Below are 23,142 nucleotides of genomic sequence, written 5' to 3' on the forward strand. Positions count from 1 at the left end.
AGTTGGATCTCATGGAGGCATTTCCTCAACTGAAGCTCCTTTCTCTGTGATAACTCCAGCTGTGTCAAGTTGACACAAAACTAGCCAGTACAGAGCCCCTTTAGAATAAGTGAGAGTTTTCTTTCTCAGAATTTAGGTGTCTGCAGCTCTGCTACTATCACTGTCATCAGCACCACCACTACCTTTATCTTCCTAAGGTGGTAAGAATTAAAAAGAATGAGGAAAAAACAACTGAACTGGTAAATTTCGCTACTTTCTCTCCATGTTTTTTTCTCATTTAGCTTACTGCTTTCTAAATAAAAACTAGGTTTCTGAAGTCCAGCTTTAGTTCTGGGTTATAATGTGCTCAGGGATGGAGACTAGTGTCAGAGGTAAAAATGGCAGAGTTACCACCAGTTTCTGGTATTTTCATTTGAGTTTTCCTCTTCAATTTTCTACTATTTGCTTTTCAATGTCCTAAGTAGGTTAGAAAGGTTATGTCTGTATTAAGTAGGAGAGATGGGGTAGACTGTGCTCATGGCATCTTATTTTATGCCAGAGTTCCCTGTCATCAATTTTGCAACCACAAAATTAAAACTAGCCATGGTAGCATTTTTAATTTTTAGTTTTAATTGTACTAAGAATTTAACTTTGCCATTACAGGAAGTTTTTACCCACGAAGGGGAATTATATATAATTTTAATCATCCTAGTGACACTCTAAAAATTCATACATTTTTATAAATAATCTCTTCAGTAGTGCTCATTAGAGCAAGGGACCCATGAGAATGGGTACAAGTGGGCTTTTCATGTCAGTGATATTTGCCAAGCATTAATTCAAAAATCTATCCCTCATTTGCCACCAAGTTCAAAGTGTTAATATATGCTATTTCAATCTTAAATCATGATCTGGCATTAAAGTATCAACCATAAATCAGGTCCCTAAAATTTAGACATATCTCACTCTCAATTCCATCTGTTTGAGACATTTCTAAGACTCAAATATTGATATCTTTTATTAATTGAACAATATTTCATCAACCACAAACTTTGATGACATATATATTAGAGTTTCTCAGATAACCAAATGGCAAGATATGCAAAGATGTAGGAATGTATGAGGTATCGGACTATAAAGTTACAGGAGCAAATGAATGCTATAATATGCCATCAAAATACAGTTTTAAGACAATTTGTGAAGTCGGTGTAATCCAAACATGAAGATCCATGTCTGACTCAAAGTATCTGATATCCTAAGCTTCTGCTATCTAAGGATAAGAAAGGATGGATATCCCAGCTCAAGCAAAGAACAAATTCATCCTTCTCCCACCTCTGTGTACTATAGATTTGATAGTGCTAACTCACACAGAAAAGGTCTGTTTTCATTATTCAATTTACTGATTCAAATATTTCTCTATTACAGAAACACTCCCCAAATACAAAATACACATGAAATAATATTTTGTCAGCTATCTAGAGATTCTCTGATTCAAAGAAGGTGACATATAAAATTAGCCATCAAAATTGTCTATGCATATGCTGAAGTCAGCAGCTGACAGGCTTTACTTCCAAGATGGTCTTGTGAGACAACAGAAAATGCAGAAAATGTTCAGCAATTCCTTCTACTTTCACAAGAGTAAAGTAGTTAAGACAGATCACTAAAACTTGCATATAATGAGATTAGTTCCCTTGATCTTACCCTCCAAGCAGGCCAAGGAAAAGTTTCTATATTTTGTTCATTTTGTTTGCTTTGTTAAATATTATTTTAAAAAGGAAAATAAATGTATTTTTCTGCGTTTGCATATTTGTAAGTTCACAAACTTTCTTGACCTTAAATAGCTGTGGATGAAGAGCACCTGCTGCCAAGCCTTGCAACTGAGTTCAATCTTGGGAACACTAAGACAGAAGGAGAAAACAAACTCCCTCAAATTGTCCTCTGACCTTCCCTGTATATTATGCAGCATGTATGCAAACAAATGTTCACATACACAAATAGGCCAATGCAAAAGAAATGTCATCTTATCTAAAATCATGTGATTAACTTCAACCTTCTAGGCCTTTCCCAAAATTTCAGACATCCACCCCAAAGAATAGATTAACTTTTGTCACTGACATCTTCAAACCAATGTTTCTTGCTTTTGTATGTACAATCATTTGTTTTGTAAAGAATAAAAGCCCACACAATGGGTAAGCAGATGAAGACAATTGCCATCAATCGACAACCAAAGTTCAAACTTCCGGGGTATGGTAGAAATGTGGTAGAAGGAAGCAAGTGATTCCTACACATTGTCCTCAGATCTCCACATGTGCCCCACACAACAAAACAACAAATATAAATAAAATCTTGCGATAGATTCAAATATTTTTGTCACTTGGAAAGTAAATGCCACATGTATTGACATTCCTCTGTGTGTGTGTGTGTGTGTGTGTGTGTGTGTAGTTAAATTGGTCTGAATGTAATGGGGAAAATAACTCATTCATTTTTATTCCAAATTATTTACAGGCAATCTTACTCCCTCTGTCTTGTCAGATTCTACAAAGGCTTTCTGCCTTTGTTGCTTTTATTTCAAACAGAATGGACTGACTTTTTAATTGTATTAGATGTAGCATAAGCAAGCAATATGTTAAGGCAATGGGATTTTTAAGTAGGTACTGTGATTTTTAACAGTCATGTTATTGTCTTCCCATATATTCTCCAGGTCCTTTTCAATAACCTAGCCTCTACTTCTGCTTTGATACTCATTTACCTCTTCTTCCTTTCCTTTGCCCCCTTCTTTATCAGGACTGACTCACGTATACTCACATGGGGGTATTTCTGGCAAAGTATACAGAGATAAAGCTATGTGCACTAGAACTTTGCTTGAGGGGAACTCACAGTGGGGGAAGGATTTGTATAATTCCATTTCTTCTTTGGGGATTATATATCTGTTCTCTGGGCTTTTTATCACATCAACTAACAGGGATTCTCTGTATATTTGCATTCTCTCTTTACAATGGCATTGCTATGCATTTAAACTTCATGAGAACTCTTAAAAACAAAGATTATCACCACCTTTCTTATATGGCTTAGGAAAGGGAGGTTCACCCATGTAAGAGGCAACATGCTAAACAAAAAACATTTTTTAATGATTTTTTTTGCTTTGCTGCTCACAATTTTGTGAGTTTTAAAATTACATTTATTTACTTATTTATCATGCTTGTGAATGTGTGTGTTTACATGTGTAAGGTCTAGAGAACAACTTTGGAAAGTGAGTTATTTCCTTCTACCATGTGGGATACCAGGATGAAACTCAGGCCCAGGCTTGGCAGCAAATGCCTTTACTTGCTGAGCCAACCGCAATGATATTTTTTCTAATTTACACAATCATTAAAGGTCTGCAACTGCAGACTTTTCTGAGCAAGATGATAGGCCTAGCTCCTATGTCATTCCTATATACCCAGTGTAGACATGAGACATAGCACTTTTGCCTTTGGGTAACAAAATTCTTCTCTTTTAAACAATGTTTTGTTTTGTTTTTAATTTTGTTTGTTTTTCTAAAACATATTTTACAAAATAAGGAAACCTTATAAAAATTAAAACAGTGGAATTTATATTTACAGGAACATGTTAAAAAGAGTTATTACAAACAATAGTTCTATTGTATAGAAATATTTAGGGCTTCATTTTCTACTTGATAGAATAAATGGGTAACAAAATTCTTGTGTTTATCTAACCTTTAATTTCCAGATCAAGCCCAAACATATTTCAGCCTAGTCCTAGTTCAAGTAGATGAAAGTGGGATATACTGGCACAAATATAGCATCTCAACACTAGAGAGGTGGAAGCAGAATGACCAAGAATTCAAGGCCATCCGTGGCTCCAGAGTAAGTTTGAGACCTCCATTGGATGATTTTTGTGTGTCAACTTGACACAAGCTAGAGTCACCAGAGGGAAAGGAGCCTCGGTTGAAGAAATGCCTCCATGTGATCCAGCTGTAAAAAATTTTCTCAGTTAGTGACCAATAGAGGAAGATCCAGCCCATTGTGGATGATGTCATTCCTGGGCTGGTGGTCCTGGGTTCTATAAGGGTGTAAGGTGAGGAAGCCATGGGAAATAAGCTAGTAAGCAGCATCCCTCCATAGACTCTGCTTCAGCTTCTCCTTCCATGTTTCAGTCCTGCTTGAATTCCTGTCCTGACGTCCTATAATAATGAATTATGATCTGGAAGTGTAAGCTAAATAAACCTTTTCCTCCCCAACTTGCTTTTTGGTCATGGTGTCTCTTCATAGCAATAAAACCCTAACTCGGACAAGGCCAGTTTACAATACTTGAGACTGTCTAGATAAAGAGAGGAAGAGAGACTTAAATGAATAAGAAACATCACTACTTTAGAGTTCAAACCCAGTAGTTACAAAATATGACTCATTCTTTAAACTACAGCCATATGCAACACTTTTCCTCTCTCTCTCTCTGCTCTGCAGGTTCTCCATCTTTAATTATTTGTACCTGACTAGAATTGCTGGCAACTCTAAAAACAATGCTGATAGTAGCAATATCGTCTAATGTCCTATATTCCATAGTGAACGTGATATTAACACTAATTAATTGCATAGTTTTGAAAGTTCTTAGTTCAAAGAAATGACAGATATCTGAGATACTGATTGTGCCAATTAACCTGAAATGATTGCTGCTTATTGCATGCTTGTAGTTGTTTCACTCTGTCCCATTAATAGTTACAGCTATTCTATATCAGAGAAAAGAATATTTTGAAAAATAATATGACAGGTTTTTTTAGGTGCTGTTATGGCTAATCTCGGTTGTCAATTTGACTATAGCTAAAACCCAAGTGGCTGGGTAATACTTGTGGCAATTTTTTTAAATGAATAATCAAAGTGGAAAGATCACCTGCAATCTGAATCTGTGGTAGTAGGAAGATCCATCCTTAATCTGGGTCATGCTTTTTTTTCCAGCAACCTATATAATAAAATGGAAAAGAAAGTATTTTCTCTTTGCTTGCCCTCCCTCTTGCTTCTCTGGCATTAGCAGCACCTACTTCTTTGGATGTCTAACTTTCACTAACAGCTGGCTGAGACATTCACCCTTATGAACTAAACAACTGCTGGATTCCCATTTGTTCTGCTAGAAGAGAGCCTATGTTTGGCTATCTGGACCACAGCCTGTTAGCCACTCTAATAAATTAAATTAACACATTCTGTCCCTATGGAACATCTCAACCTGTGGATGCTGACTCCTTTGAGGGACAAGCAACGCTTTGATATGGGTCATATATCAGTTATCTACAACATTATTCATAACAGTAGCAAAATTGTGCTTATGAAGTAGCAACAAAAATAGTTTTATATTTAGGAGCCACCACTACATGAGGAACTATATTAAGGGGTCGCAGCATAAGGAAAGTTGAGAACCACTGCTCTAGAGAACCCTAACTAATACACTGTATGATTGTGTCTCCTAGGAATGTCAGAACTTTATATATATATATATATATATATATATATATATATATATATATATGTGTGTGTGTGTGTGTGTGTGTGTGTGTGTGTATACATACATATGTATGTCTAGGATTGATTACCCTGATTTGCCTCCCTAATCATATATTTTTTCATTCTCACCAACATGATAGACATGCTAAAGTGGATTAGAAGGACAAATCCAGGGCTAATCGACCCTAGACATAGACCTATAGCAATGAAGGACTGCTGACAGTAGGATAGTAGTCGTCTCTAGGGAGGAACACAGCAGTTGTTTCTCCAATACCAAATGTCAGCTCTGAAAACATACATACAAATAACCTTATACAGATGGAGCAGATTGTACTTAGGAATATATATGTATATATACACACACACATGCATTAACAACAATAAATATACATATACACATGCACATAGATTCATTCTATCATTCCTATTCCTTTACAGATATACACAGTGGATCTAGCTAGAGCTCTTTGTGACATGTGGAATAGAGTTTTAGAGAAATCTAGATTTCGAGGCTGAGGATGGAGCAAGCAAGGGCTCTTGGTATAAGCTGATTTGGTTTCCTTGTTTTCTTTTCTTTTCTTTTCTTTCCCTCCCTCTCCCTCGTTTGTGTAATGACAGGGCTCCATTTATAGCCCATACTTGCCAGGAACTCATTGTGCATGGTTTATTTCTTATGTGGAATCTGGATGACTGTAAATAGGACCTGAAATTATAAAGGGGACTATGAGAGGGGAAGGAGAGGACTAATGAAAGATAAATGGAATAAGAGAAGGTAATGGAGTATGTCACATGGGTACTTAGGAGAAGAGGGATAGCCAGATGAGTTAGTAGGACTGAGAAAGCGTGAAGCCTAAACTAAGAGTAAGTGTGCTGATATACATATGTATGTGTATGTGTGTGTAGTTACAAAACATCACAGTGAAATTCATTACCTTGTAGCTTTTTATTTAATCTGACAATAAAATTTCATATTAATTGCCTCTTTCTATCCTTTTGAAGATGCGGTAGGTCAGTGACTCCCATGTGGGGTGGCCACATTACTCATAGCAAAGCTGTATTGGAATCAGTGTATGGCATTCCAAAATGCAGGTTTCACACTGTGATTCTGGATTTCAAAAGGACAGAAAGAGGGAGTGATTGTTTTGTATTGCGAAGGACAGAATGCAAACTGCAGAATGCAAAGGGAGGGCAGTCTCCTAGGTGCCAGAGAATAGAGAACATAGCAAGCTTGTGTAGCTGATGGGAAGATGCCACATTGTCTGTGCACCACATGGTCCTTTGAGGTTAAGAAACAGAGGATTCTCTGTCAAGTAGAAGTGGCAATCAGGCCTTGGGCTGGGATCATAGTTCCTTTCTGCACCCATCTCATGGAGAAGCCCTGCTGGGTTACTGTTAGGGATCATTCCTCTCGTTCTTCTTCTACTCCAGTGTTTCTCCTTGCCACAGCAATTCCCCTCCTGCTACTGCTCCACTTTCCCATTTCCATGTCTTCTTTATAGACAATTTAATTTTTGTTTTGATCTCCACATTGTTCCTTTTTATCTTTGTTTCCAAACGTGTTGATTCCGGTAAGTATAAGTGTACTTGCTGCACAATTTTCTCCTTAGGATCATGTCACAAACTGTTCCTCTGTCCCACTTTTCATCTCGACTTTGTCAACTATCACTTTGGTTTACACACCCCTACTCAGCTTTGTCCACAGCTTTGGTCTATCTAGCATTTAGCCATCCAGATATTTTTGTCATGTTATTTTAGATTGCTAGACATGAAGCATTGATTTACACACTCTCCTGCCCGAGAAAATAGTTACCAGCTAAATGATTGTACTTTTCAGGCCTTCTCTACTCAAAACCCACAAATTATCATTGATCAAAGACTTTCATTAAGTGCATCATTAAGCAAACACTATTCCTGAACACACCTAGACTCTGTCTTTCTCCAAAGGGAGATGAGGAGATGAGGACAATTCTGTGCTAAGTTCACAGAGGAATATCACATGAAGAGCAGCCCTTCATCTCCATGGGGCCTGCTCCCGTCTCCACATGAGCACATAACTGGCAGTGACATAAATCAATTTTTTACGGATTAACACAGACTTCTGTGCAGAAGACAGGCAGGGCCTCCTAGTGACTTGCATCTGAGGAATGATCCTGACTTCTTTTCTTGCCCCTTTCATATAAAATAAATACAGAGGCTTGCAGTTAAAAGTCTCCTGAATGCTGGCAAAGCTCTGTTGATTGAAGCAATGCGCCAGGCACAGCTCTACTCTCCTTGCTCCCAGAAATGCCAGCACAACTACCTTCCAAACCGCTGTTCTGTGGGCATCCCTTTTGAGAAGCCATTGTTTCTATTCCAATTGCTAAATGTGGCCACAGACTCCTCATTTACCTTTTGGAGCCCAAGAAAAAAGGGGAGGGAAGCACCTGGAAAAGCAACCCAGTGGCAAACATCAAAATGACTGTACCCGGCATGTGCTAGGAAAAAAAAATCTTCAGTAAAGCCCAGTGGGAGCCAATAGTGTATGTTTCTTATTCCTGAAACCCCAGCAGGCTCCACTGTACTCAGACCAACTTTTGAAATGTAAAGGAGAAAAAAGAAAGAAGGGATGATTAACAAAGCAAAAAGGCATGCTTAGATGATGGTTTCATTTCTCCGATAGGCCTTTCCTGCCTCATTAATATACTCTGCAGTGGATGAAAGTCCTCAGCATCCAAAGCAGGTAGTAATGGCCCATCAAGAGATACCATGCCAGCTTCCTAATGCCTTATCAAAGGCTCATTGAAGAATACAGTCATCTTGCTACTTTCACAGGTTTTAAAGAGTTACATGAAGACAAAGGAAATACCTCTTTCCTTCACACATTTCCCCCAACCATTTCTGACAATATCTTTCATGTTGCTCTGACAGCATTTTACTGGGCCTATCATATTAACAATGGAACCAAGACAAGGCCAGAGGTGAGAAAGTGCTTTATGTTCATTTAAAGATGCAGAATTATGTTCACAGTGTATGTTAAAGCCTAGGGAGCACTGAGATCATGTGCATTTTATCTAGAATATCATCAGTGGTAGAACAACTGGGGCTCTGAAAATGAAAATGCTAGCCCACATTAGTCGATTTATTCACCCAAGTGTTAATAGCTTGTTGTTTCCCATTAAGTAGTAGAAGCCAACTTGTACAGGCACAAGGCTCTTATGTATTACATTTGTGCCTCGTTCCACTCCAGCATAACATCCTACCCTTTCTGCTGACCACATGCCTGAAATCATAGCTATCTCTTTCCTTGCCTTTATTCTCTGTGTTTTCTTACTCCACCACTGTATTCTATGGCTTCTCTGTCTTTGTTTGGAATGAGCTGCTGCAATTGAGACATAGTCTCATTCTATATTTCACACTGGTCAAGAACTTACTATGAAACCATAGCTGACTTTGAACATGCATGATCCTTGTGATTCATGCTCACAGAATGTCGAAGTTACAGTCATGAGTCACCACACTTCTGCTTTGTGTCTGTCTCATGTAAATTTTCATCTACTCACTTGTCTCTGTGCTTTCTTATTCTCAGCACCTCATTATCTTTTGTTGAGGTAGTGTACAGATCCTCTCCCATGCTCTTCCACTCAGTAGAATGTATAGTAAAGCTCCTAGCCTGAAATTCTGCTCTGTTTATTTGTCTTTCTTCTCATTTGAATCATGAAAGCTTAAAAGAATTCACACTGCTTGCCCAAGAGTTCCACGGCTTTGTTCAAGCATTTGATGCCACCCCTCCTGAAGATTCAGACACTCTAGCATATGATATTTCCACTTTGCTGCTGTTCAGCCTCTCCTACTGCTTAGCTACTTGCTGTTTCCCAATGTACCTAACAGATGCCTATGCCACAGTTGTTTGTTTCAGCTGTTTCCACTATCTAATCCATTGTGCTCCTACCCTATGCATATGCATCCCAACCTTCGCTAATCTATCCAGACACAGTACAGAGGTCAATTCCTCTATGAAGTCTCCTCTGTTTCTCATAGCCAGGGGTGACTGTTCCATTTTCTGACTCACCCCAAATTAATTGTCACCCTCTTTTCTGTTTGCCATTACCTAGTCTGCCTTGCAATAATTCCATCACAGAAAATGTACCAGATATATTTTTTTTTCAGAAATCGTCTTGTTTCCTAACTGCTATTATCTCAGTGTTTACAGTTCCTCAGAATTTTAATTGAAATATTAATCTCCTATGTGAGGTGGTAAAAGGTGGGAACTGTGGAAGGCAATTACATCATGAGGGCAAAGAATTCATGGAAGGGTCCCTCTCCCAACAAAACAGCTAGTTATCTAGGACCACTTACATTGGAGGGATCATTTTAACAATGTTTCTCAGGCTCAACGCCCTTCTAAAACTCCCTTTGGGAGCAGACCTAGGACACTGGCTCTGCAACCATTCTTACAATACCCAGAGGGAGCCCAACTCCCAGGTGCTCTGAAAAGCCCAAGATCACAGGAGAAGCCACATCTGCCCGAACACCCGGAGTAACTGGGTCCCCTAGGATCCAGGGACCCAGGAACTTCCACCTAGCCAGTGGCATGGGTTCCTTCTGGTCTGAACCTGTACCCTGTGAGACATTGAGCTCTGGCTCCACACTCAGTCCCACAGCATCCAGAGGAAGACCGACTCCCGAGTGCTCTAAAATACCCAGGATCACAGGATCACAGAGGAAGCTCCATTTTCAGGAGATCGGATACACCCAGGAGCACTGGAACTCTGACACACTCAAGATCATAGTTGAGGCCACAACATCTTTCCCAGCACCCAGATTAACTGGGCCCCCACAGGAACCAGGGAAACACAAATCACTGCCCAGCCAGAGGAGGCGTGGGTTCCTTCCAGCTGGCACCTGTGCACAGAGCAAACCCAGGCCTCTGGCTTCCCACATATACCTGCAACACCCAGAGAAAGGTTGACTCCCAGGAGCTCTGGCACAACAGGATTTCAGGAGCTTGGTCACTCCAGGATTTCAGGATCCCAGAGGCAGCTTGACTCCCAGGAGCTCTGACACACCCAAGATCTCAGGATCCCTGGATCCCAGGATCACAGAATCACACAGACAGCTGAACTCTGAGGAGTTCTGACACAACCAGGATCACGGGAGAAACAGGCTTTGAACAGTCAGAGACAGCAAGGGCAGGTATCACTAGAGATAACCATATGGTGAGAGGCAAGCTCAAGAAATTAAGCAACAGAAATCAAGGCTACTTGGCACCATCAGAGACCAGTTCTCCCACGACAAGAAGTCCTGAATACACCATCATACTGGAAAAGCAAGATTTGGATTTAAAAATCACATCTCATGATGATGATAGAGGACTTTAAGAAGGAAGTAAATAACTCCCTTAAATTCAGGAGAACACAGGTAAACAGGTAAACAGCCCTTAAAGAGGAAGCACAAAAATCCCTTAAAGAGTTACAGGAAAACACAACCAAGCAAGTGAAGGAATTGAATAAAACCATCCAAGATCTAAAAATGGAAATACAAATAATAAAGAAATCACAAAGGGAGACAACCCTGGAGATAGAAATACCTAGGAAAGAGATCAGGAGTCATAGATGCAAACATTACCAACATTTTTCCTTTTCAAAAGATGCTTCCAGCAAAGAATAAACCATTTAACATTTGAACCTTTTCAGTCCATAGTTCTGACTACAGCATACCCAAGGATCAGATCCATTCATTCGGAGTTTGATGCAAAGAAACAAGTAAGTGTTAGGGTAAGTTGTGATGTGTAGGCTAATTTAACTCAATTGGCTAAAGCACAATGATTAAAAGAATAGGTGTTCCAGGTTGAGTTCTGTGTGGTGTTTTTGGCTCTTTCTTTCCAACAAGTTCTCTGCTTATTTGTCAGAGGTCTTTTTTTGTCTGGATATTTACTAAGAGACTAAATTATTGTTTACAAGTGGAAATAGAAAGTAAATATGGGAATTGGGCAAAAACAGGATAGGATAGCAGAGAATATGTACAGAAGTCTATCAAGACCAATACTTTTTCACAGTGACACCGTCTCCCCTCCATGAAATCCCTCTACCCAGAGCAAGAACTCCAAAATTCCCTGGTTTCCAAAGTTCTTCCTCTTGGCCCCTTTTTACTGTTCTACTCTCTCCTCGGGACAGTATTAGTCTTGCAAATAAAAATAAAAATAAAAAAATAATAATAAAGCACCAGTTAAGGAGGATAAGAAAATCAGTTTGGGAGGCAAGAAACAAAACAATGAAGGTGATGGCAATCCATGCATTTTAGATGGTAAGGTAATCTCTGTCTCTAGCCACAACATGGCAAGAATGCAAATTAAATATTATGATGGGAGTAGACAGAAATATTTAAAGCTTTTTAAATTATTATACTAAAATAGTGACTTTCTATATGAACTTGATGTAATGGGAATATGATTACAAAACAGTTGCTTCTTTGAGGCTTTTTCATATTTCTTCACTGTAAAAGTAAAACTGCTTGCCTCAAAATGCTGTTTTGATCATTAAATACTGTGCATAACTATGTAACCATCATAAGTGCTCAATGAGTAAGAATAGCAAAGTCAAGGACTGTCCACTTCTCATCTACTACAAATATGTGATGTGGACAACCTGCTTCCTTGCCATTTACATGGATCATGTGAAATTGTCTGAGTGATATAAACACCTGTTCCAATTCAGAAATTGATGCTGGGATAGAACAACATAACAACAATTTGTTATTGTATGTAACAATTATCCTTAGTAAATCCGTAAGAAAAGGTTTAATTCTAAATGTTGTCAGTGTGACTTCAAGGTGACACTTGAAAAAAACAGCACAGTGACCCTTCTATACTTGTTGGTCTTGCTTAAATCTTGGAGAGTACCCCTCTATATCAACAGGCCTCAGTCCCAACCTCAGAAAATCCACTTGGCTGGGACTGTAATTGTTTTTAATTGTTGCCTAACTTTTCATTTAGGTCAAGAGCAGATGCAGCAAGAAAAAACTCTTGGTGGCCACTTTCACCAACAGATACAAGGCCTGCTTTTACAAACTTCCTTGCAGACAAGGTCACAAATGTCCAACACTTAATTCTACCTACTTCATCAAATAACTGATGTGTTTCTGAGCATTCAAGACCCAATCTCAGTTCTGCCACTTGCAATTAGTTAGAACTGCAACCAAACACTGAGCAGAGACTGGCATCAGTTCCCCTGTGGTGGCTGAGGGAGCAGGGTTGGGGAAACAGAACACAGTCTGAGGTATGTGGTGAGTAAACTGGAAAAGAGAAAAAGCACCGAGTTCATGACCCCATTTTCACAGTAAATCTGACCGTTAGTCATCACTCTGTAGCCATGTGCATATGGAAGAGGTGGTCTTCTACAGAATACTTAGCACTAAGTAGAGGTTGGTGATTGATTCAACCCATTATGAAATTGACATCAGTAACAATGTCTTCTATAAGTCTGTGTTCCTATCCCTCATTGGGCAGTTGATAATGCATAGGAGGATGAATCTTGCTTCCAGATAAAAGTAAAGCTATGTGCTTTGCTTTTTACAATGCTGGGCTTCACTTTCACCCAATTCTGTCTTACCTTTACTCTCATCCAACCTCAAAGATCTCATGGGTATCATCTATGACCTCTCTAAACTATACAGGTCTTGACTCAGCAGGGCTGAACATTCATTTGGGCCTTCTTGCTATGGCAGCTTGATGCTCTCTCTTCATAAATGCTTTTACACATGTTGAAGCACTATTCTCACAGGGATAAGATCCAGGTCATGTTTTCCTCCATATGAGAATCTTCATCCTACGCAAACATATGCCATATTTTTCTACCTTGCTGGCACACTTACATTAACCTGGAAACCCCTCCCTCACCATACACACTAACTTCCATGTAGGAATGAGTGCTCTACTTCCTGCCCATACATTAGGTGATCTCCTTGAGGTATAAGGCATGTTTTTATTACTTTCTACAACTTCAGCTATTTTTAATCCCAAGACCTGGCAAATGAATGCATGCCACATGAAATGAGGGCATACTGAATGAATATTTGTTTGACAGTACAACTGTGAAAAAAACATTAGTTGGCAGTTCGTTTTGTCAACATTTTGTTACAGAAAAAAACATAAACTGATAATTTAAATCTCTGCTAAAGTAAAATATATAACAGAGTAGGAACTTGTTTTAGGGTACATCTATCCCTATTAATAATAACTACTAAATTAAAAACATGTTACCCTAACAGGTTACCTTATGTCTTGCTAATCTTTATCCTCTGACTGAATTTGACCATAATTTGGAGGAGGAAATGGCTGTGAAAGTTACAACTGACTTTTTCTTTAGCTAGGCCTTTCAAGGTTAGTCTGGGGCTATCCTTCAAATTACTCTCCCAGTCTTACATTACACAATCCCTTTGATGACTAGGTTACTCTAGCCTCCTTCTGCATTTGTTCCATATACCATCAACTTCCATTCCTTCACCCCTTTGCTCAAAGTGGGTAATTCTGTTAACTTGCTTTTCCTTCATTTTGGCTTCATGACAGTTGAATTCACACCAAATTCTAATGTTAACTCTACCATACAATTAGTTGTCCCCCCTCTCTCCCCCTCCCCTCCCTCTATTTCTGTGTGTGTGTGAGAGAGAGAGATCACATTTATCCTTTAGACACTATTTTTAGTTATCACACTTGTTTTATATACTACTTTCTGTAATAATCCTACATTTTCCATTGTTGGTAACATTAGAACCTAATCACAAATGAGTACCAAACAGGCCCATGATCTACTTCCCATATACTATTATCATAGATTTAGAAAACTTAAGTTGTGTTTAGATAACTGTAAAACCTATTCTAAGTTGGAAATGGGAATGCCTTATTAACTTTTTCTTCTGAAAGAAGTTTATGATGTGAAAAAAGTTCATAGTAATTAGTTGAGGGTCCTTTCCTAGAATTTGTCAAATTAGTAGATTTCATTAGCTAGATCACACCAAGCTCATTATTGGCTCTTATGGGATTGATTCTGATCTTGTTAAATAGGAATTAAAATATTTTCTTGGTGATCTTTATTTTAACATGCATTTTAATATATATTGATGGCATCATAATGACTTCAGGAAGCAGAGCTATCACAGATTAAAATTTACTTTTTCTCTAGCACCACTAGTTATTGAGGATCAATTGACATTTTCATCTTGAGATGTGATTTTCAGGTACCACAGGCTCAGTCATGAGCTGAATATGAAATCCTTGTCTCTGAAAAGCAAGTCACAGAAACCATGCCAATTTTGGAGATTAAAAATGGTCTATTGCTTTCTTTGGCATTGGCCATGAAAAGAAATAATCATGTATGGAATTGCTTTGCTTTAGGGGAATTGCTTTTGTTATTTTAGTAGCAAACCAGATTTATTTTCAGAAATGAAATGTTTCTCCCAATAATTTCTGAGGTCTGTACTGTGAATTATGCTCACACATTTGGCCGTCACTTTGCCCTTTCACATTATGCTGCCACTCACTCACAACCTTTCCAGAAACCAAGAAGTCAGGAGCCTCCTAAAGTGAAAATAGATGCAAACTGTAACAGTGACACCCCCACCCAACCCACCCACACATACACACAGGGACTGCTTTATGTCCCTGGGCTATTTTCTATCTGTTTAGGTCACTTAACACCTTATCAAGGCAAATCACTTAGTGAGCATTAAAATTAATGTCCAAAAACATTAAATGTAAGTGAACATATCCGGGAGATTTAATCACTCTGTCTAATCAAGAGTCTAAAGCTACACAGGCAGTCTTATAGAAGGAGTTACACCATAAAGGTCAAAGGGTGCTGACTATCCCAACAACAGATCACAGGCTTCAAAACAAGGGCCATTCAAACGTGACAGATATTGGTCTTAGTGATGTATGGAGACTTTCTTGGATGACCTAAAGTGGTAACCCACAGTGTAATGACTCATCAGTGAGGAAGAACAGTGGAGAGGAATCAGGAAAACAGTAATTCGCTTAGGAAACATAATCTATGCCTAGAAATGAGTGTCAGTTTCACCCAGACAGCCTTTTTAGCCTTGAAAAACTGGATCAACACAAATGAATAGAGTTAGGAAAGTTCAAAAGGCTTAGTCTTAGAAAAAAAGAGGAAAGGGTTGCTTTTGTAGAATCAACCAAGGCTCAGGAAGCACACACCACTATTACTTCCAAATGTCTCTCATTACTACTCAGAATATTTTTGCTTCACATTTATGGCAGTTTGAGTTTGTTTTCCTTGAACCTTTCTTTACTGCAAGTAACCCTTTTAATTTGAAACTTGGAGAAGATTAATCTCCCACCCCCATCCACAAGCAAATACCACCTCATATTTCAAATTCCACTTTAAAGTGGGATCCAATTGTTGCTCATTTTCAACCTGAATCCTTCTGTTCTGTATGTTTCTATTTTCACCAGCTTTGTGCTCTGCTTGTTAAGACATTTAGCCTCCACAAAAGAAAGTCAAACTTTTGAAGGCAGATTAATACAAATCCAAGATAACATATTTCTTGAGAACAAACATAGCTACACGGAGTTCACCAAGAGCAATGAATAGGAAAGAGAAAAGCCGAATATGGCACACAATTGTACCAACATTGTAGTCACATAGATTGAACAGTTAAACTCACTTAGCAAATCACTTATTGCACCCAAGCCCCAAGGCTTATTTCATGTTGGAAAATTTTCATGTGCCTTCCAGATGCTAAAAACATGAGGTAATCACCATGATGTTTGTCGTAGGGAGTGTCCCTCAGGAAATTTTGTACCAAAGTGGTTTTTGTCGTGGCAGTTGAGTGCTGGATAAATGAACATTTTGTGCTGCATGGGAAGGCATTAAAATGTAGTGTTTGCATAGTAAACATGTAAGAGAGAGTACCCCCTCGACTATATAATTAGCTTCTGCTAAAATTAAAGGCTAAGTGACAAGTTATTTTGTTGTCAATTTTAACTTGATTGTAAGTGATTTAATGTGTATCACACTATCCCTGTTCTGTACACACTGTCTGTATAACACACACACACACACACACACACACACACACACTGAAAGTAGGTCTGCCCTTCCCCCACCCTGTTGAATAAAATTCTCTCATTTCCGAATCTGAATTCTTTTTATTCAGACCAATACAGATGAAAACCATGTACCCAATGAACTCAAACACATTTTTTTTTTTGGAAGGTGAAACTGACACAATACTCTATCTACTTAGTGGATTGCAAATTCAAGTTCAAGATTATTTTAGCTGGCTCTATTTTTAAAAATGATTGGGAGCACACCGTTTTCTCTTGCTGGGGGAAGGCTATGATAGCTTAGTTGTACTTAAGATTTGAAACTTTGACATTATTGCTTGGGTTAAGTTCCAAATGGGGGTAGGAGGTGGAATGGGGATAGGGGATCAGTTCAGGCTGGTTTCCAATTCAATCTTGTTTGCAAGTAGGGAAACCTGATCCCACCTACACAAGGCTCAATATGAGACCTTTGCTATTTGAGGTGAAGGTCTCCAATTTCTTTTCTTTTCTTTTTCTTTTCTTTTTTTTTTTTTAAGAGAAAACCTGGATTCAATCCATCTAAGTGAAGGGCAGGTTTTTTCAGTTTATTTAAGTCTCAAAGGGAAAAAAAAACCTCCTTTAGCCATATTCTTTTGGTTCCAATCTATTTTAACCTTTTCCAGGCTAGGGACCTTTTCCTCCCCAGTTTCTAATCTATAAATATGACTGATGCATAGTGACGGCCTTTTCCAGATAATTAAAGCATAAAGTTTATTGTTTTTCCATCCAATATTGACCAGAATTTGTAGGAAACCATCTTATTCAACACACACACACAGAAACACACACACACACAGACACACACACCATATCCTGCACATTTTGTCCCTCAGTAAGACCAGATGTATTATCTGAATGATTATTGTTATTCCCCAGAACATATATTATTGTAATTCTCAAATAAGGGAGATGTGAAATTAAAAATCATATAGACGATAAAGAGAAATGAAGTGATGAAAAAATTAAGCACAAAATACAGAAAAATCAAATTGTGTTCTCCAGGAACATGTATACTTAGCTAAGATATGGCAGAATTTATCCAAAAAGACATGTTTCTATTTTAAGAATTGTATCACCCACTTGTTAATATAGCAGGTCACTCTTTAAAAACACAACTAAAATTTTGAATGCAACCTGGAAAATATTACCCCAGCCCAAAGTGAATGCATAAGAGATGGTCTGTGGGGTTTAAAGCACTGCATCTGTTCAGCAGGAAAGAGAGTCCCTCTGGGAAGGGAGAAAACTGCTTCATCATTTGTGAATTGGCCCTGTTCACTTTATGAGGTGTGTGACAGAGTTAAAAAGTAGTGCATACATGAATGTATGGTCCATAAATCAATAGATAAAGGTAGTCATATCTTTTCTAAATGACAGTATAGCATTGGTTAAATGACTATTTCCTTATTAATGATATTAAATTCAGAAATTGTTTCTAACCATTACAGATTTTTATGAGGAGAATTTATAACTGAATCCATACAATATTTCATACAAGACATCTTTATTGCAGTAAACATTCCACTGAACGAGGCTGCATTGGTCCACATCTGACTAGTGCTTTGACTTCATGGGATAGGCTGATAAAAGATGAAGGTGAGCATTTATAAACCATGCTTCCAGAGACCCTGGTTTCAATTGAAAGTGCTCCAGACCAAGGCTCAAGGTCATGTGAAAAGGTGATGTAGAATAATGCCACAAGGAGGTAGTATGCCAAGACTTAGTTGAATTCAACTGCCTGGATTTCTAGCTCTGATGCCACCAGCTGGAGGAATACAACAACGCAATGACCTGAGCTTCAGTTTTCTCATCTACAATGAACATCATAGTAGGTTATACTAGAAATGAAAGATTATAAAATACAAACACTTAAAAGAATGACCATGCAAGCACTGATTAGGTGGTTTTTACTAGTAGATAAAACTATTTTCAACCATTACTGAAGAAAGAATTCATGTATGTGGCTGGCTTTCTGCTTGTATCTACTATAAAACTATGCTTTATTGGCCAGACGTAATTGTCATCTTGGCGGCTTACTGCAGAATAAGCTCACTGTTTCTAGTTCTTTATGAACTCTGGCTGGCTGGTTCAACTCCACTGTTTTGGCCTAAACTCTCCAAACTGACTGATTCAATCTGGCTTATCTCACTGATTGCTCTGCATGAACAACCTTCCTCTGAATTCCATGAACTGAACAGAAGTGACTGAACTCCCCTCACTGAACTGAAATGACTAAACAGAACCCAGATACCTCCATGTCTCTGTCTCCTGAGTGCTAGGATTAAAGGCAGTACAGCCATACCTGGACCTAAGCTTTTCTTTACCTGGAATGTGCTCTCTACTAGGCTGGCCCTGAACTCAGAGATCTGCTTGCCTCTGCCTCCTGGTATTAAAGGTGTTTTCTACATTCCAGTCATATCACACAGACCTAGAAATTCTTTGGATTTGATCCCTTGCCAGAGTAGCCATGTTGCTGGATTGAAATTCCTCCACAATCCACAATGTGCCTTTGTTTAAAATTTCATATATATATATATGAAATATATACACACATATACATATATGCATATACATATATACATACACATGTATATATATGTATATATACACATATACATATGTATATGCATATATGTATATGCATGTATGTATATATATATATATATAATGGCAAAAATAACGATGAGAGAATAATGAGTACATTCTCCCTGAATAATGGGTTATTTTCCCCATTCTTCATTAACAAACATAGTATGGCTAGGGCACAATGGAGAGAGCAATAATATAAATTAATACGGCCCCTGGAGCAGTATAGCCTCTAGTGTACATCTCCTTTCCAATAATGAGTCTGAAATACCTAGAATGAACTTGCCCCACTCTCCAGAGGCTACATATTGCTGCCTCTGGAGCTCTTTCGGTGTAGGATATAAATCCCCAAACTGTCTGCATAACAACACATACCAAACTGCTTTCAGAATTTCAAATTGTGTGAAAATACATGGGGAGCAACTTAATAACATCTATGATTGTTATGTGTATGTGTTTCTTATATTTAATATGCCTAATAATCCCCCAGTGGTTACAACACAGCATAAATGATATACTCTACTGTAAGACCAAAGAATATGTGGAGTTCTGACTTAAGATAGCAGGTCCTTAGTAAATAAGGAGAATTAATGAGCCAGAATAGAAAAGAAGAAAAGAGGCCAAATGAAGAGGAGCTATAGGAAGTATCACTAAAAACACAGAAAACATGTGATAAGGGAAAATAAGAAATGCAAAGCAGTGCTAATAAAAGACAAAGGAAAATTACTACAAGTAGAACAGAGTGCTATGAAATTCCTAGGAAAAAATGAACTAAAAAACCCAGAGTGGGTATCCAAGCTTATGAGCAATAGATAAAAGTAGCTACAGAGATGCCAGAATGAATGTTGGGTAATTAATTGTGACTCTGTCTCCAGTAAAAGTTCTAGAAGAGGACATGAGAAAGATAATACATTGGGAAAAATAATTTAAGATGAGAGAATATAATTCCAGGGTCAAGGAAACATATGAAATTTCAGCTATAATAGGTTGACAAGCATGAAAAGAAATGCAAAAGATACACAAATACACACAAACAGATACACACACACACACACACCCTACTGGTTAAATGTTCATACTCTGATAATAAAGAAAAAAAGCACTAAATACTATCATAAGTTACATATAGAACAACAACTAGATTCATACAAGACTTTATATCAATAATATTAAATATTAGAAGATCATGAGATAATGAAATAATTACATATCCTCAGTCAAACAAGCTTCTGTGAATAGAGGCAAAAAACAAACTAATTTTCAGGTATGCTTTCTTGGACTCCAAAAGTTTATATAGAAGTCACTTTGGGCTTTCTTAATGCTGCATTTCATCAAAGTGAATAATAAATATATGGCAATAAATATAAGAAAATATGTTAGAATCAGGAAAAGAAACATGTGAAAGTTATAGTTAAATCAAAAGGATGTTTAATAAATAATAGTTTTGGAAAGAAAACGGAGAATTGCATTAATTAATTCATTATTTATCAGGTTCTGGTAAAAAGGAGGGCAGATAGAAGTCAGTTTTTATATAATAAAGCTCTTGTTAAAACTCAATGGTTGTAAATTGTAATGATGTTATTATAGAGTAGTGTAGTGGTGGTGAGTTTAACTCCTGAGGTGAGAATCAAACAAGCTGAGTCAATTTCTAACTTCTATTCACTCACAGTTTGAGTTTTGACGTAAGTTACCACTCCTTGTCTCTGGTATTTATCATGTATTAAATGAAGATAAGAAAATCACTTCACTGAAATGCTGTTAATCTTGTAACTTTATATTTATAGTTAGTCCATATTTGTTGAGCACTGGGAATACTTCTGGACATTGTATAAATATTATTACAATTATTGCCATTATTGCTAACTCTAGTTAACTCTAATCCACTTTAATTTTATAATCATAGTGTTGTGTGGAAACTTCCTATTAAAAAATTTATATTTTCAAATATTTGCTTTAAAAAGGCCATCATAAAATATTTTACTTCCATCCTTATTAAATGTTACATCTTGATATATGTATAAAGTATAAAATGTTCCCTCAGTCAAACTAATTATCATGTAAATGTAAAAATGAAGATGTCAGATTGTCTCTGCTGATTCTTCATACCTATGACTATTAGATATGGATGACTTTAAACTTGAACTCATGGAGTTTGAATATGGCAAGGTATGCCTGAATTTTCTAGATAATAGTTTATGTCTTTTTATAAAAATAAATTTTATTTTATGTTATTTTATTTATTTACATTTCAAATGTTATCCTCTTTCCTGAAGTCCCCTCTGCAAATCCCCTGTCCCATCCCCACCTTACCCCACCCACCTACCGAATCCCACCTCACTGCCCTATCATTCCTCTCGCTGGGGCATCAAGTCTTCACAGGACCAAGGACCTCCCCTCCCATTGATGCCAGATAAGGCCCCTACAGCTCCTTAAGTCCTTCTTCTAACACCTCTATTGTGGTCCCTGTGTTCAGTCCAATGGTTGGCTGTGAGCATCCACATCTATTTCGAAGTTTCAATCTATCTTTTTGATATTCTATACTAGATACTTCAGACATACTTAGCCAATTCCCATAATCTCACGTGACACATGAATTCAAATTTAGTAAAGGTGGCTAAATTGCTTCTGTTCCAAGAAGGATTAAAATGAATAAAATAAAACAAGTTATTTCTACAAAGTGCTTGATGTGGTAGACATGATGCAGAGCATAGAGATTCACAATGGCCTGTATAAAGGAAGAATCAATGTACATGACATCTACCACTCATGTCTCAAAAACAATCCTGAATCATTCTTCCCTCATTCTAATGATACCAGACAATTTTCATAAGAGCACACAGAGGAGGAGAGATTGCCATTTCCACTCAGGGGACCGTTTAAGGTGGAACCAGCCAGGAGCGCACAGGCCACAGGAGCAGCGGAACAGCTGGAACAGGGTCCTTTCTGCCTCCATCTGCACCCAGGAGCTGGGGCTGTACCACAGTCCTTTGTGTAGGGTCCTGCCAGGGAAAAGCTGGTATCCAGAAAGTGCTCTGACTCCCTGACTCAGAGGTGAGATCACTATTTTCTCTTAGGTGACTGTCTAAGGCAGGAGTGACTGTCTAAGGCAGGACCAGCCAGGAGAACACAGGCTGCAGGAGTGGTGGAGCATTTGGGATAGGGTCTTTCCTGCTCCCATCTGCACTGGGGAGCTGGGGATGTTCCACAACCTTCTGTGCACAGGTTCTGCCAGGGGAGAGCTGATCTCCCAGGAGTGTTTACATAGGCTTACAGAACTGCAGGAGGTACAAGCTCAAGCCAGAGACAGCAAGACCAACTAACACCAGAGATAACCAGATGATGAAAGGTAAGCACAGGAACTTAACAACAGAAACCAAGGCTACTTGGCATCATCAGAACCCAGTTCTCCCCCAACAGCAAGTTCTGGATACATGGACACACCAGAAAAACAAGATTTGGATTTAAAATAACATCTCATGATTATGATAGAGGATTTTAAGAAGGATGTAAATAACACCATTAAAGAAATTCAGGAGAACACAGGTAAACAGCTAGAAACCCTTAAAGAGGAAGCACAAACATTCTTTAAAGAGATACAAGGCAGACACCTTTAATCTCAGCACTCAGGAGGCAGAGGCAGGCAGATTTCTGAGTTCAAGGCCAGCCTGGTCTACAAAGTGAGTTCCAGGACAGCCAGGGCTATACAGAGAAACCCTGTCTCGAAACAACCTAAAAAAAAAAAAAAAAGAAAAGAATTACAGGAAAACACAACCAAACAGGTAAAGGAATTTAACAGAATCATCCAGGATCTAGAAATGGAAGTAGAAATAATAAAGAAATCACCAAGGGTGACAACTCTGGAGATAGAAAACCTAGGAAAGAGGGCAGGAGTTATAGCATCACCAATAGAATACAAGAGACAGAAGAGAGAACCTAAGAATAATAGGTATAGAAAAGAGTGAAGATTCCTAACTTAAAGGGCCAGTAAATATCTTCAAACAAAATTATAGAAGA

The sequence above is a fragment of the Mus caroli genome, chromosome X (genome assembly GCF_900094665.2).
Source record: "Mus caroli chromosome X, CAROLI_EIJ_v1.1, whole genome shotgun sequence".
NCBI classification, from domain to species: domain Eukaryota; kingdom Metazoa; phylum Chordata; class Mammalia; order Rodentia; family Muridae; genus Mus; species Mus caroli.